This window comes from Pseudophryne corroboree, chromosome 5, assembly GCF_028390025.1.
Source record: "Pseudophryne corroboree isolate aPseCor3 chromosome 5, aPseCor3.hap2, whole genome shotgun sequence".
Lineage (NCBI taxonomy): Eukaryota > Metazoa > Chordata > Amphibia > Anura > Myobatrachidae > Pseudophryne > Pseudophryne corroboree.
Window position 1 is genome coordinate 239,954,516 of NC_086448.1, and position 15,580 is coordinate 239,970,095.

Below are 15,580 nucleotides of genomic sequence, written 5' to 3' on the forward strand. Positions count from 1 at the left end.
AAAATTTCCTGCTGCGATCAACTTGGAATTACCCCCATAAGCTTTTTCTTTACTAACGATCAATGGGGGTCATTCCGAGTTGATTGTAGCTGTGCTAAATTTAGCACAGCTACGATCATCTTCCCAGACATGCGGGGGGACGTCCAGCACAGGGTTAGTCCACCCCGCATGTCAGTCCGCACCCTCTCCTCAACCCGCACAAGTACAAAAGCATCACACAGCGGTGATGCTTTTGTACTTGAAGAGTAACTCCCGGCCAACGCAGCTACTGCGGCTGGTCGGGAGTTACTCTTCGCTGCCCCAGGTTGCAGTGGCTGTGTGTGACTTCACGCAGCCGCTGTGGTCCGCCCCCCGCACGGTCTGACCAAGCCTGCGTTGGCCGGATCGCGCCCCAAAAATGGCGGCTGAGTGCCGCCGTGCTGCCCCCTCCCACCCAGCAAACGCCTCTGCCTGTCAATCAGGCAGAGGCGATCGTTAGGTAACGATGGGGCACCGGTGCATGCGCAGTTCCGATCCGATTGCTGCGCTGCTAACAACTGCAGCGTGCAATCGGGTTGGCATGACCCTCAATGACAAAAAACATGAATAGCAATCAGATTACAAAACAACAACAGTAAGCAACCTACATGCGGCAGGTGGTTATGCAGATTCTCCATGAACAGACTTCCACCGATGTACTGTATATTGGTGGCGGACTGGCCTTATCCCCACTCTAGCCAATCGGAACCAACCAAGTTGATGCAAACCAGACCCCTTATAATGGAAGAGGCATTCTAAGTGCAAACAGCCATTTGTGTGTCAAAAAGGGTCACAATAGCGTGTTGAACTGGACCGCTCCTGCTCAGCCCAATCTAGGACTTTCACCCCAAAGGCACTGTTGCAGAGGGACCAGCAGCCCCCGGTATCTCTGCTGTGTGTTTTGAGAGAGGCCTAATGCCTTCCTATGTGCCCACAGGTCCTTGGACCTGTCTTTGCCCACAGGCCTAGTGCCCGCTTACTCGGGAATTGCTATAGTGGTCGGAGCCTAGTGTATCAGACCACTACAATAATTCGCCAACGGGATTAGCACCCACCTATTAGTGCTTGTGGGAGTAGCCTGGGCCTAGTGCGCCAGGCCACTACAATAAAGAATGCTGGGGCACCTGCTTACTGAGCCCAGGCCTAATGCCTTGCACTGCCCCTCAGGCCTAGTGCCTGGCTACCCTGGTAGTCTAGGGAGGAAGTTATATGTAGCTGGTGGTGGCCCAAAACAGCCTACCCATACTGGAGGCAGAGGCTGCAGTGGGGAGCTTCGTCAGCTCTTTCACTTCCCACACATTGCAGCCTTCTTTAGTCCTCAGCTTCGTTCTTCTTTTTCCGTAGGCCACTGTCTTCTGAGCTCCGCCGCTAGGACTTCTGCTGCCCCCTGCAGCTCCTCTTCCGCCAGAGAATCTTTTTATTTTCTCTTCATGAGATCTTCTCTGCTCCCTCTCCAGTGCCTGACTGACTGCTCCCACTCTGCAGCATATAATATAAGATGCTGTGAGGGGGCAAAGCTAAAATGTGGTGAGCTCTGGTTGGCCGCTGGCTCATGAGCCATAATTGCTCGCGATTGGCACCAGTTTTTTAATACTGCAATCTGATTCGATGACTCAGAATTCTTGCGGATTCGGGTTCATTCATATCAGTGCAGAGGAGCACGGTGCTGGCCCCCGGAACAGGTTGTGGTGGGGACAGGTGAGTACCCTTCTGCGATCCCGCTGTCATTCACCCACCTACATCCGCCCCACCTGCAGTTCAACATGGTTTTTCCCATCAGTGTGTATTTTTGGTTTGCTAAAAATCCTGAATAACCCCCATAGATTGTAAATTCCAGCAGGTGCAGGGTCTGATTGTATGAATTTCCAAATATTCTCTGTACTGGGCTATTGAATATGTGTGAGATGTACAGTAAATACCATAAATAATAAATAATTTGGAGCCCTGGATGGCTTTCTAAAAATGAGTACACAGCATTTGTATGCTGCTGTCAGCTTTAAAACTGATACTACAGTAATTATACACTGCTTCGCGATCAGTCTCTTATTGGGTCACAGTGGTTTAAATAGGCAATGAGGACTCATTCTTGGTGATAGCTACAGCCTCTATCGTTATTCCTCTATTGTGTTTCCTTTCTCCAGCATACAGTTGTATTATTATTCTTGTGTTTCTGACCACTGATGTTTTTGACTAAGATTGTTTGCTACCAGTTTGACCTTGTTTATTGCCTATTCTTTTGTACCTTGCTAATGGTTATTCTTACTAAGTTTGCATTTAATTGTGTACTGTGTATTGGTATTCTCTAGATTATTCTATGTTACGCTTTGTTTACTGTGTGTGTTGTCAATTCCATTGAATTATACCCCATTTGGATTGTCAGCACATTACTGCTGACTAATCTGATTTTTACTTTACATTACAGGCATCCCGTTACATTACACCATGTTTAATGTACAAAACTTTGGATGAAATCTTACTATCCATGCAGAAGTTCTGGTTCTAAGAATTTATCAAGTGTTATTGTATGATCCATAAAACTAACAAATTTCTTGGATTTGTGAAATTGTACAGGTAATTATGGTTTGTGCAGAACTGAGATGGTAAGCATATAGTTAATTTGCTTGCTCCTTTATTTTATATATACTTTGAAGCTCCACCTTAATTTTATCTTTCTGTGTTATGTACTGATTTATAGTTATACTTTGTGTTTTTTAATTTAAATGTATTACGCCTGCTATAATTGGTTGTGCTTCTAAATGAAAGGTTTTTCATGCTATTTATACATAGTTAATTTATTTTTTGATAAAAATTACCCACTTTATATTTCAACAAAACAAACCTAAATTTTAACTATTAAGCACACTCTCTAAAAGTGTGTAAATTATAATGTTCACATAATCTATGTTGCTGACGAAGTGCACTCCTGCACGATGTCAGTGACATCAACTGTCGGACCTATTGTATATCCGACTGGCGACATCGCCAGTGAGGGTCATTCTGACGAATGCAGCATGGCCACTGCTCCCCCCTGCCGTCGCTCGTCATTGCCGGCATCGGCAAGTGTGTATGCACTTGCCGATGCCGGCCCCACCGCCGTTTCCCATCGCTGATGACATCGCATTGGGTACATAGCCTAACATTTATTCTATGTGTTGTGCTGCGGACTGTTGCCTCCAGTGGTGGCTCTAGGGGCTGCACTGCCATCAATATTTCAAATAGAGAAGCCACACCAATTGCCAGTGAGTCAGTTTGGGATGACAGTTGGTGTCAGTAGGCATGACCCATATTTAAAACATGGACTGTGCTGCAGCTACACTTCTGGAGCTGCCACTCGTTACCAAATATATTGCAAGTGGTGGATGGAAAGTGATTGGAGCAAATCAGATCTGGGATTTTGCAAATAGTAGGAAATGTAAGTAGTCTAGTAAAAAAAACAAGTTCTGTAGCTTCTGTCAATATTTAGCAGAAATTTGTTCAAATTGTGGTGAATAGACTTTCTATGATTTCCAACCTTGTTTGTAGATTTCTCAGTATTGAAAGTTAGTTTTTATTGTTTGCTATTTTATTTCTTAACAATAAAAAAGAAGTCTCTCAGTTGAGGTTAGACATCAAGAGGTATCTACAGCCAACATGGATAGAAGTAAAACAGCATACTGTACAATGTCTGTAAAAAAAATAATAAAAAAAAATAAAATGTGTGTGTGTGTGTGTGTGTCTTGTCATCATGGTTAATTTTATCCGAATACATATGTATTGAGCAAATTTGGTAAAAAGTACAAGTATTTACTGCATCTTCATGAATCTACAGCCCTAAATATAAAAAAAATGATTTTTTTTTTTTAAATTCCATTATCATTTTACTAAGAAACTAAACTGCTGAGATTTTTATTTCTTTTCTGTTCTGTTTTAAATCAGTGGTTTAACAAACATAAGAAAAATGTAGCTCTGTTCAGTGTTTCTGACAAAGCAGAAAGGGTGAAGACATAAATAAAGCTTTAAAATTGCCAAAATATAATAATAATGCCTTCCATTACTTTCTCAATGGAGAAACCCCTCGGTGACTTCATCCTATTATCTAAACGTGCTCACGTTCTTTTATGAGTTGCTGGTTCACTGACTGGAGACACTGATGTTTTTCCGTTACTCTGATTTAAATTTGGCAATACGGTTTGTTTTTTTCCAGCCTGCACTACACTAATATTTATATGTAAGGGGTAATGAGGACCAGTTATGTCACTAGCCCCTACATGCTATGTCCAGAGCCTAGTGGAGAAAAGACAGGTTTGTGTGCCTTACGTGTCCCAGGCAATCTCTTTGCACAGCTGACAGATCCTTGCTTTATTGAGTGCCATTAATTCACTGCTTGTCTCTAGCTGTGAAATGCTGGGTAGGAAAAATGTAGCATTCTGCCTATTACACTTCTACATTGAAGACAGAAGGTTACAGTTTCCCAACACTGTGACACACCAAGAGACAAGAACTGAATTAATGCCATTCAATAAAGCATGACAGAGAGTCAAGCAAAATTGTCAAGGGTGTGTGTGTGGGGAGTGAAAGCTTTCCTGCTTCCTAGTTATAGACTGCAATTGTGGCTGCCCGATCAAATCAGTAACATGTGAGGTATAAAAGTGACACTAGAGCTATATAGTGTAATGGGGTTCACTACGGGTGGCCGGCGGTCGGGCTCCCGGCGACCAGCATCCCGGCGCCGGGAGCCCGACCGCCGGCTTACCGACAGCTTGGCGAGCGCAAATGAGCCCCTTGCGGGCTCGCTGCGCTCGCCACGCTACGGGCACGGTGGCGCGCTACGCGCGCCACACTATTTTATTCTCCCTCTATGGGGGTCGTGGACCCCCACGAGGGAAAATAATTGTCGGTATGCCGGCTGTCGGGCTCCCGGCGCCGGTATACTGAGCGCCGGGAGCCCGACCGCCGGCAAACAGAAGACCACCCGTGTAATGTACTGTACTGGGAAAGAGAGGGGTTGTCCTCCAAAGAGCTCAAGTGTACAGTACACTGCTCCAGGACAGACCAATGTAATCATTATTTTGGAGGGAGGTATTGAGAAATTGCAGGCTTAATGGACAATATGTTAACAAATGGTTATTTTAAAATTGAGAGTTTCAGATTCATTTGGGAATATTTAGTTTGCCTGTTATACTATTGATTTTATATGAATTCTAATGACCTTAATAATAACTTGAGTATGTTTACTATTTCAAGTACTGCAATAATATGTCTATATATTAAAAGCAGAAGGACTTTTATGAGTGACTAATTTCTTTGATGCTGTTGTCTGAGGAGGGCACATCATATACCAAATTAAAGCTCTTAGGGGGTCATTCAGACCTGATTGCTCGCTAGCTATTTTTTGCAGCGCTACGATCAGATAGTCTCCGCCTATAGGGGAGTGTATTTCAGCTTTGCAAGTGTGCGATCACATGTGCAGCCGAGCACTACAAAAAAGTTTTGTGCAGTTTCTGAATAGCTCCGAAATTACTCAGCTGCTGCGATCACTTCAGCCTGTTCTGGCCCGGAATTGACGTCAGACACCTGCCCTGCAAACGCTTGGACACACCTGCGTTTTTCCTACCACTCCCAGAAAATGGTCAGTTGACACCCACAAATGCCTTCTTCCTGTCAGTCTCCTTGAGTTCGGCTGTGCAACTGGAATCTTCGTACAGTCCATCGCCGAGCAACGATCCGCTTTGTAACCGTACGATGTGCCTGCGCATTGCGGTGCATATGCATGCGCAGTTCTGACCTGATCACAGTGCAGCAAAAAAAACTAGCGTGCGATCAAATGATGAAAGTGGTTCAGTTCATCTGCTAGGTCTTGGTGCATGGTGGTGGACTTCAATGTTTTCTTATAGTTGGTTATGATTTGCATTCCTTTCCATACAGATATGGGGTCATTGGTGGAGAGATCGTTTGTCAGCCTGTCCGAGAACCGCTTTTTTGCTAGCCTGATTCCTTTAGTCAGAGAGTTCCTAGTTCGGGTTGTATAGTGCTCTGTCACCGCTGCTATAGGCCTCCTTTTTGGCCCGATGAAGTTGCTTGAGCTGGGCGTTGAACCAGGGCTTGTTGTTGTTGTAAATGCGGTAAGCCTTGGTAGGTACACTCATGTCCTCACAGTAGCTGATGTAGGATGTGACAGTGTCTGTCAGGTCGTTCAGTTCGGTTGCCGAGGCTTCCGTGCAGTCGAAGCAGGCCTGGAGCTTTATCTTAGCCTCAGTGGTCCATTTCTTAACAGTCTTGATGACAGGCTTAGCTGCTCTCAGCTTATGTGTATAGATAGGGAGTAGGTGGACGAGGCAGTGGTCAGATAGGCCGAGTGCAGCACGCAGGATAGACTGGAAGGCAGACTTGAGGGTAGTGTAGCAGTGATCAAGGGTGCGCCCTTCCCTAGTGGGACACGTGACTTATTGTTTGTATTTAGGTAGCTCCTTGCAGCTATGGTCACAACTGTGTCTGACTTAAAATAATCCAATATATTTATTTATATTAATGTGCAACCACCCAACTACATTAACTCCACTGTACCTACTGTCACACGCCAGAGGCGGCGTTCGCCGCGCTTACCCCTGCGTGCCTGCTAGTCTGTGTTGCGGCATCCGCCTTCGGTGGTCCACGTGCTCCGGCGTCTGGCTGGCGCGGCTCCCGGCGGTTCCCCAGTGCAGGGGCGCCGCCAGGACACCCGGCATCACGTGGGCAGGGAGCAGGTGACGTCATCAGACTGTTCTGCCAATCCAGCGGAGGCGGGAGATTCAAAGTCAGATGCCGGGCAGGGCCTCGGCGCCTGAGTATCGTCTTTTCCTCTGAAGTGGATGCCAGTGCTCTTGTTCCCGGCGAGTCTCTCTGTAGTTGTATTCCAGTGTCTCCGGCATTTCTAGGTGCCAGTGGCTGCACAGTTTCCAGCGTTCCCAGTGGCTGGTGTGTTCCTTTGCGGTCCAGTCACCAGTGCTTCTCGGAGTCAGCGGTCGGCTGCGGGCTAAACACCGCTCTCAAGTTATACAAATCATCAGTGTCTTTAACCATCGCTCTCAAGTTCTACAAATCATCAGTGTCTTTAAAACACCGCTCTCAAAGTTCTACAAGTCATCAGTGTCTTTAACCATCGCTCTCAAGTTCTACAAATCATCATAGTCTTTGACCACCGCTCTCAAGTCCTACAAATCATCAGTGTCTTTAAACACCGCTCTCAAAGTTCTACAAGTCATCAGTGTCTTTAAACACCGCTCTCAAATTCTACAAATCATCAGTGTCTTTAAACACCGTTCACAAGTTCTTCAAATCATCAGTGTCTTTAAAAACATCGCTCACAAGTACTTCGGTCACCAGTGTCTTTCACCATCACTCACAAGTACTTCATTTATTAGCATCTTTAACATTGCTTACTAGTTCGTCTATAGGCCTGGACATTCCTCCATAAGTTCCCTCGCTGCTATGTGACATTGTGTTGCTCCCTTCCTGCAATAAAGTTCTTCAATACTTTCACCAAGCCTTACTGTCAGAGTCCTGTATGAGGAAGACCTATATCAGGCCATCCCTGTTCCGACCCAACTGTGGTTCCTCTTCCCTTCCATCGGAAGAACCCCCGAGTTCACAACACCCCCATCCTAAGTCAGTGACAGTATACTCAGGCCTCATGGACCCGGGGAATCGGAACCCAGAGGCAGGTACCATCCAGGACCTGGTTTCCCGAGTTCAAAGTCAGGAAGCAGCACAAAGCCAGGTGATGCAATATCTCCAGTAATTATCTGGACGGCTGGATCAAATTCAGACTTCTCTGGCTTCAGTAGTTCCGGCCCCAGTTCCAGTACCCGCTTCAGTGGTTGTCTCTAGTAATGTTCCATCCTTGTCTGGAACCAGGTCACGCCTTCAGCTCCCTACTCCTTCTCGTTATAACGGGAATCCAAAGAATTGCCGTGGTTTTCTCAATCAGTGCGAGGTACATTTTGAACTCCTTTCTCATAACTTCCCTACTGATCGGTCCAAGGTGGCATACATTATTTCCTTGCCTGAGGGTTCAGCGTTGGATTGGGTGTCTCCGTTATGGGAGCGATCTGATCCGTTGGTTTCTAGTTACACCAACTTCATTACGTCATTCCGGAGGATCTTTGATGAGCCCGGCAGGACGACCGCTGCCTCTGCAGACTTGCTCCGTGTCCGACAAGGCTCTCGTTCAGTGGGACAGTATGTGATTCATTTTCAGACCATAGCCTCAGTACTGCGCTGGAATAATGATGCTCTAATGATGCTCTCCGGGCTGTCTTTTGGAACGGGCTCTCTGATCGTCTAAAGGACGAGTTGATCACTAGAGATTTGCCAGATTCCTTAGAACAGTTGATCTCGCTCTGTGTAAAGGTGGATCTTCGTATGCAGGAACGAGGTGGCGAACATAGTCGGTCAGATCGATCAAGGGTCCGATCTCTTCGATCTAAGCAAACGGTTATTCCGAGTCCTGACGAACCCATGCAGATTAATCGATCTCGGCTGTCCCCAGAGGAACGTCAGCGTCGTCGTGAGGGTAGACTCTGCCTTTACTCTGGAGCAGCGGATCATTTTCTCAAGTTTTGCAAGTCTCGCCCGGGAAACGGGAAGTCCTAGCTTGTTCCGGAGGAGTCAAGCTAGGGGTTTCTTCTAAACCTTCTCCGACAGTGGACTGTTTACTCTCCATGTCTCTGTTTTCTGAGTCAATAGCCAAACCCGTTAAGGCTCTGCTGGACTCAGGGGCTGCAGGGAATTTTATTTCCCTTTCCTGTGCCCAGAATCTGGGTTTTCAGTTACGGTCGGTCGAACGACCTATTACGTTGACTGCTATCAATGGTACCCAAATTTCTAATGGTCTGATTTCAAGTTGTACAGTGCCAATCAAGCTGCAAGTGGGAGCTCTGCATCAAGAACACCTGGAGTTCCTAGTGATTCGGGAGATGCCCCACGATCTGGTTCTCGGCCTTCCTTGGCTTAAACTTTACAACCCTCACGTCGACTGGAGTTCGACACAAATAATATCTTGGAGTCCATTTTGTCATTTAAATTGTCTCACTCCTGTCTACCCGCTCCGTGTATCTTCCAAGTCAGATGAAGGGCTCATTCCGGAGGCCTATCGGGAGTTTTCAGACGTGTTCTCGGAACAGGCGGCCGATCAGTTACCACTGCATAGACCCTGGGACTGCCCCATTGAGCTCATTCCGGGGAAAATGCCACCTTGGGGTCGCACTTATCCCTTATCATTACCCGAGACCCAAGCTATGTCGGACTATATCAAGTCTAATCTGCAGAAAGGATTCATCCACCACTCTACCTCCCCGGCAGGGGCAGGGTTCTTTTTTGAGAAGAAGAAAGACAGAGGGCTGAGACCATGTATTGACTATCGTGGTCTAAATGATGTCACCATTAAGAATAAGTATCCATTGCCGCTCATCACAGAGCTTTTTGATAGAGTTCGCGGAGCCCGAGTCTTCACCAAGCTCGATTTAAGGGGAGCTTATAATTTGATACGTATCCAACGGCGGGAAGAATGGAAGACGGCCTTCAATACCAGGGACGGGCATTACGAGTATCTGGTAATGCCATTTGGCCTCAGCAACACCCCTGCCGTCTTCCAGGGATTCATTAATGAAATCTTTCGGGATATGCTATACCAAAGTTTAGTGGTATATTTCGATGACATTCTGATATTTTCTAAGAATCTCACAGAGTGCAGAATACAGGTCAAAGAGGTACTTCTTCGATTGCAAGAGAATCATCTTTATGGCAAGATTTCCAAATGTACCTTGAGGTCCCTTCTGTTCCATTTCTTGGTTACATCATTTCGGACACAGAGCTTCGTATGGATCCGGAGAAACTCACTGCCATTCGGGACTGGACTCAGCCTCTTTCCTTGAAAGCGGTACAACGATTTCTGGGTTTTGCAAATTACTACCGGAAATTCATAAAGGGATTCTCTACCATTGTGGCACCTATCACTGCCCTAACCAAAAAGGGTTATGACCCAAGTCATTGGTCCTCTGAAGCTGTAGCAGAGTTCGCTAAGTTGAAGGCAGCCTTTATGTCCGCTCCAGTACTTCACCAACCAAATTTTTCAAAACCATTCTTTTTGGAGGTTGATGCTTCCACGGTAGGCATTAGTGCCGTGCTTTCGCAGTACGCTCCAGACGGGAAGTTACATCCATGTGGTTTCCATTCTCGCAAGTTCTCTCCTGCTGAACGGAATTACACCATTGGAGACAAAGAGCTTTTGGCAATAAAATCTGCCTTGGAGGAATGGAGATATATTTTGGAAGGTGCTAAACACCTAATTACAATTTTCACTGATCTCAAGAATTTGCTGTACCTCAAGACGGCCCAGTGCTTGAATCCCCGTCAAGCTAGATGGGCGCTCTTCTTTACTCGATTCTAGTTTGTTATTAAGTACCGGGCTGGGACTTTTAACACCAAGGCTGATGCTTTATCCTGTTCCTTAACGGCTTCGGAGGAGGAGAATTCCATCGAGAAGGCTTTGATTCTCAGTCCAGTTTCTATGTCAGCGGCTCCCACCACTCTGGGTCCTCCTCCTGGGAGAATGTCTGTGCCAGCTAAATTCCGACCAAGGTTGTTGCAGTGGGCTCATATTTCCAAGTTTTCCGGTCATCCTGGAGTTCAAAAGATGTGGGAGTTTCTACGAAGATCTTACTGGTGGGACACTATGAAGAAGGATATTCAAGGTTATGTCAACTCATGTCCTCAGTGTGCTCAGCACAAAATTCTTCATCTGCCTCCTGTGGGGTTGTTGCATCCACTGTCCATTCCTAAGAGGCCTTGGACTCATATCTCTATGGAGTTTGTCACTGAATTGCCCCTCTCCAAGGGTTACAATACCGTCTGGGTAATTATTGACCTTTCTCTAAGATGGCACATTTTGTACCTTTGGCCGGGTTACCATCAGCTCCCAAGTTGGCTTTGTTATTTATCCGGGAACATTTCCGCCTGCACGGGTTACCACAGGAAATCGTCTCTGATCGGGGGTACGGTTCACTGCAAGATTCTGGAGAGCTCTCTGTACGGCCTTACAAATAAAACTCAAGTTTTCATCCGCTTACCATCCACAAACCAATGGGCAAACTGAACGCGTCAATCAAGATTTAGAGACTTTTCTCTGTGTTTATCTTTCTCCCTCACAAGATGATTGGGTGGAACTGTTGCCATGGGCCAAGTTTGCCCATAATCATCTGTACCACTCTTTGACTGGTGAGTCCCCATTTTTCATTAATTATGGATTTCATCCCCAAGTTCCAGAATTACCCATTTGTCCTCCGGAGGATGTTCCTGCTGCAGCCTCTACTATTTGGCACTTCAGTCAAATTTGGAGTCGAGTCCATGCTAACCTCAAGAGAGTCTCCAGCCGCTATAAGTTCTTTGCGGATAGGAAGCGACGAGCAGCTCCCCAATACAAGGTTGGTGACAGGGTATGGCTCTCTACGCGCAATCTTTGGTTAAGGGTGCCCACTATGAAGTTCGCTCCGAGGTTTATTGGTCCTTACCCCGTGTTACAAGTCCTGAACCCGGTTGTCTGCAAATTGGGATTGCCTTCCCACCTCCGGATACCAAATTCCTTCCATGTCTCTCTCCTTCGCCCCCTTATTTTAAACCGGTTCCATTCAAAGTCCTCGAGGCCAACCTCTGCAGAGACTGAAGCTGGAACGGACTTTGAAATCAAAGCTATTCTTGACTCTCGTTATCTTCACAAGAATCTACAGTATTTGGTGGAGTGGAAAGCTTTTGGACCCGAGGAGAGGAGCTGGGTCAAGGCTACTGAAGTTATGGCTCCCTGACTGGTGCGGATCTTCAATTCCAGACATCCAACAAAACCTGAAAAGTGTCCGGGGGCCACTCCTGGAGGAGGGGGTACTGTCACACGCCAGAGGCGGTGTTCGACGCGCTTACCCCTGCGTGCCTGCTGGTCTGTGTTGCGGCCTCCGCCTTCGGTGGTCCACGGGCTCCGGCGTCTGGCTGGCGCGGCTCCCGGCGGTTCCCCTGGGCAGGGGCGCCGCCATGACACCCGGCATCACGTGGGCGGGGAGCAGGTGATGTCATCAGACTGTTCCGCTAATCCAGCGGAGGCGGGAGATTCAAAGTCAGATGCCGGGCAGGGCCTCGGCGCCTGAGTATCGTCTTTTCCTCTGAAGTGGATGCCAGTGCTCTTGTTCCCGGCGAGTCTCTCTGTAGTTGTATTCCAGTGTCTCCGGCATTTCCAGGTGCCAGTCGCTGCACAGTTTCCAGCGTTCCCAGTGGCTGGTGTGTTCCTCTGCGGTCCAGTCACCAGTGCTTCTCGGAGTCAGCGTGGGCTGCGGGCTAAACACCGCTCTCAAGTTATACAAATCATCAGTGTCTTTAACCACCGCTCTCAAGTTCTATAAATCATCAGTGTCTTTAACCACCGCTCTCAAGTTCTGCAAATCATCAGTGTCTTTAACCATCGCTCTCAAGTTCTACAAATCATCAGTGTCTTTGACCACCGCTCTCAAGTTCTACAAATAATCAGTGTCTTTAAAACACCGCTCTCAAAGTTCTACAAGTCATCAGTGTCTTTAACCATCGCTCTCAAGTTCTACAAATCATCAGTGTCTTTGACCACCTCTCTCAAGTCCTACAAATCATCAGTGTCTTTAAACACCGCTATCAAAGTTCTACAAGTCATCAGTGTCTTTAAACACCGCTCTCAAATTCTACAAATCATCAGTGTCTTTAAACACCGTTCACAAGTTCTTCAAATCATCAGTGTCTTTAAAAACATCGCTCACAAGTTCTTCGGTCACCAGTGTCTTTCACCATCACTCACAAGTACTTCATTTATTAGCATCTTTAACATTGCTTACTAGTTCGTCTATAGGCCTGGACATTCCCCCATAAGTTCCCTCGCTGCTATGTGACATTGTGTTGCTCCCTTCCTGCAATAAAGTTCTTCAATACTTTCACCAAGCCTTACTGTCAGAGTTCTGTATGAGGAAGAACTATATCAGGCCATCCCTGTTCCGACCCAACTGTGGTTCCTCTTCCCTTCCATCGGAAGAACCCCCGAGGTCACAACACCCCCATCCTAGGTCAGTGACAGTATACTCAGGCCTCATGGACCCGGGGAATCGGAACCCAGAGGCAGGTACCATCCAGGACCTGGTTTCCCGAGTTCAAAGTCAGGAAGCAGCACAAAGCCAGGTGATGCAATATCTCCAGTAATTATCTGGACGGCTGGATCAAATTCAGACTTCTCTGGCTTCAGTAGTTCCGGCCCCAGTTCCAGTACCCGCTTCAGTGGTTGTCTCTAGTAATGTTCCATCCTTGTCTGGAACCAGGTCACGCCTTCAGCTCCCTACTCCTTCTCGTTATAACGGGAATCCAAAGAATTGCCGTGGTTTTCTCAATCCGTGCGAGGTACATTTTGAACTCCTTTCACATAACTTCCCTACTGATCGGTCCAAGGTGGCATACATTAGTTCCTTGCTTGAGGGTTCAGCGTTGGATTGGGTGTCTCCGTTATGGGAGCGATCTGATCCGTTGGTTTCTAGTTACACCAACTTCATTACGTCATTCCGGAGGATCTTTGATGAGCCCGGCAGGACGACCGCTGCCTCTGCAGACTTGCTCCGTGTCCGACAAGGCTCTCGTTCAGTGGGACAGTATGTGATTCATTTTCAGACCATAGCCTCAGTACTGCGCTGGAAAAATTATGCTCTCCGGGCAGCCTTTTGGAACGGGCTCTCCGATCATCTAAAGGACGAGTTGATCACTAGAGATTTGCCAGATTCCTTAGAACAGTTGATCTCGCTCTGTGTAAAGGTGGATCTTCGTATGCAGGAACGAGGTGGCGAACATAGTCGGTCAGATCGATCAAGGGTCCGATCTCTTCCATCTAAGCAAACGGTTATTCCGAGTCCTGATGAACCCATGCAGATTAATCGATCTCGGCTGTCCCCAGAGGAACGTCAGCATCGTCGTGAGGGTAGACTCTGCCTCTACTGTGGAACCGCAAATCATTTTCTCAAGATTTGCAAGTCTCGCCCGGGAAACGGGCAGTCCTAGCTTGTTCCGGAGGAGTCGAGCTAGGGGTTTCTTCTAAACCTTCTCTGACAGTGGACTGTTTACTCTCCGTGTCTCTGTTTTCTGAGTTAATAGCCAAACCCGTTAAGGCTCTGCTGGACTCAGGGGCTGCGGGGAATTTTATTTCCCTTTCCTGTGCCCAGAATCTGGGTTTTCAGTTACGGTCGGTCGAACGACCTATTACGTTGACTGCTATCAATGGTACCCAAATTTCTAATGGTCTGATTTCAAGTTGTACAGTGCCAATCAAGCTGCAAGTGGGAGCTCTGCATCAAGAACACCTGGAGTTCCTAGTGATTCGGGAGATGCCCCACGATCTGGTTCTCGGCCTTCCTTGGCTTAAACTTCACAACCCTCACGTCGACTGGAGTTCGACACAAATAATATCTTGGAGTCCATTTTGTCATTTAAATTGTCTCACTCCTGTCTACCCGCTCCGTGTATCTTCCAAGTCAGATGAAGGGCTCATTCCAGAGGCCTATCGGGAGTTTTCAGACGTGTTCTCGGAACAGGCGGCCGATCAGTTATCACCGCTTAGACCCTGGGACTGCCCCATTGAGCTCATTCCGGGGAAAATGCCACCTTGGCGTCGCACTTATCCCTTATCATTACCCGAGACCCAAGCTATGTCAGACTATATCAAGTCTAATCTGCAGAAAGGATTCATCCACCCCTCTACCTCCCCGGCGGGGGCAGGGTTCTTTTTTGTGAAGAAGAAAGACGGAGGGCTGAGACCATGTATTGACTATCGTGGTCTAAATGATGTCACCATTAAGAATAAGTATCCATTGCCGCTCATCACGGAGCTTTTTGATAGAGTTCGCGGAGCCCGAGTCTTCACCAAGCTCGATTTAAGGGGAGCCTATAATTTGATACGTATCCAACAGCGGGACGAATGGAAGACGGCCTTCAATACCAGGGACGGGCATTACGAGTATCTGGTAATGCCATTTGGCCTCAGCAACGCCCCTGCCGTCTTCCAGGGATTCATTAATGAAATCTTTTGTGATATGCTATACCTAAGTGTAATGGTATATTTGGATGACATTCTGATATTTTCTAAGAATCTCACAGAGCGCAGAATACAGGTCAAAGAGGTACTTCTTCGATTGCAAGAGAATCATCTTTATGGCAAGATTTCCAAATGTACCTTTGAGGTCCCTTCTGTTCCATTTCTTGGTTACATCATTTTGGACACGGAGCTTCGTATGGATCTGGAGAAACTCACTGCCATTCGGGACTGGACTCAGCCTCTTTCCTTGAAAGCGGTACAACAATTTCTGGGTTTTGCAAATTACTACCGGAAATTCATAAAGGGATTCTCTACCATTGTCGCACCTATCACTGCCCTAACCAAGAAGGGTTCTGACCCAAGTCATTGGTCCTCTGAAGCTGTAGCAGAGTTCGCTCAGTTGAAGGCAGCCTTTATGTCCGCTCCAGTACTTCAACAACCAAATTTTTCAAAACCATTCTTTTTGGAGGT